Source organism: Ostrea edulis, chromosome 9 (assembly GCF_947568905.1).
Source record: "Ostrea edulis chromosome 9, xbOstEdul1.1, whole genome shotgun sequence".
NCBI classification, from domain to species: Eukaryota; Metazoa; Mollusca; class Bivalvia; order Ostreida; family Ostreidae; genus Ostrea; species Ostrea edulis.
This window is the reverse complement of record NC_079172.1, coordinates 45325246-45327058: the sequence shown is the minus strand read 5'-3', so window position 1 is coordinate 45327058 and position 1813 is coordinate 45325246. Positions and strand designations below refer to the sequence as shown.

At 32.9% G+C, this 1813-nt stretch overlaps 1 protein-coding gene across 1 annotated transcript in view; it reads right to left on the bottom strand.

Annotated features, from left to right (window-relative positions):
* Positions 1–1207: 1207 nt before the first annotated feature.
* Positions 1208–1813, bottom strand: part of LOC125658191 (uncharacterized) — a 41711-nt gene continuing 41105 nt past the window's right edge. Inside the window, exon 8 of the mRNA XM_048889358.2 lies at positions 1208–1813. This exon is cut by the window's right edge and continues 83 nt beyond it. The gene's annotated coding sequence lies outside the window, so the exon portion shown is untranslated.

Genomic DNA, 1813 nt, shown 5'->3' with positions numbered 1-1813 from the left:
TTGCGAATTAAGTTAAACTCTTAAGACTAGCAGTATTATTTCCCTACGACGCAAGCAATAAATAGTTACTTTACGCAATTAGCGATTATTTTTCGTCTCCCAATTTGATCGAAACTCCTAAATTTCACCAGCCATCGCATTGTAATTTTCGCGCGATTTTATACAAAGGCACTCTTACACTTCCAAAACTCTTTCCGGTCCATAAAATTGGTGCTTGCACCAATGTTTCTTGTATTATCTTTATTTGCATAAAAAAAATACAGATAGCGTTCATTGTCAAAAGGTGCAGCCTCTCCCTGTTTCTGACGTTCAATGAGCTGATCCACAATGAGGAAGGAACAAGTCTTCCCGGAAATTGGGGCACTAAAAAGAGTAACAATCGAACATATATCTGCATGTTTAATTTCTGTTCTTCAGATAAGAGTTGGAAACCCGAAATATTGTGTTACATATATTATGACAAGATACATGATAAAATATGTCATTCTGCAGAGCAGGGTTTGAAAGATAACATCACCTCAATAGGAGTGAATTGAAACAATGCTAAAATTTCTCTAACTATAAATAAAAAGAAAATTCTCTAACTACAAAAGGAGCCCTTGTATCAACACTATCCACTTTTACTGTCTCATGCATGCGTCAAATTATAAATAAAAAATGGCATCACGTTACATATTTACGTCATTGTTTTATGTAGTTTATGTTAGGAACATTAAACAAAATTATGATAGAAGTACACGCATTTCACCAGAAAGTAATTCAAACGTCATTTGATCCGGAATGGAAAACTGCCTACACAATATCCAGCTTTACTTTTTGACCGCCTGATCCGTGACACATTGAATCAGAAGTTCAAAACGACAACTTCTCTGAATATGTTGAAGAGAAGTTTTTGATGTACTTGAAAATGAATATGCAAATCTGATTTTAATTTAGAATCTTTAGTAACTTTAAGCACTACAAGCATTCAAGCACTGCATGTGATCTACTTAACTGTTAAAAGTAAGTGGGAAATATTCTGAAAGCGGTGAATAAATCTAAGAATAAGTGACTTGAAATCACCACAGAATAATCTTTCATTTTCGTGTACGGGATGAAAGTTACAACAAAGGTGATGAAACGTACTATTGTTTTAACCTCTTAATATGATATTGATAAGTACATGTAATTAGAAATCCAAGAGGTAGGTTAATTAAACGAATAAATCAACTGTACAACACATTATTTATTGAATAGTCTTAGCATGTAAGTGTAATGAGCTCGACAGGTCTTCAGCTTGCAGAACACCTCACATACATTGCCAGGTTTTCTACGTTAAGTCAATAAATATGTTCTATATCAGCAATGTTACAGAATATACAGCTCCGTGAAACTTGACTACAATGTATAATACGAAGAAAGTTTCCAATATTTCATTCTATTAAATATGTTCCCGAAATTAATGTTCAAATGAGACGGCAATATCAGATTAAAATATTTTAAAATCTATTGTATTTTTATTAATAATATATTTTTTCTATAAAATATCCAATCGATTTCTGCTGAACAAATCATGCACTTTAGATATGTATGTCTTACAATGTACACTGTTCATACAAAAATCATTACTTCGAATATAGCTTGGGATCTCTTTAGCATTGGGCCATAAAGAATTTACAGAAATCGCCTTAATATATCCTTGAAACGCCATTAATTTCCTCTAGTGGGACGACGATCTGAAAATTCATTCCGATCGGGAATATTTGGAACATCATTAACAAGACCGTTAGCTCTAGGACACCAACTAAATCCATGGAATATTTGTTTATTCTGG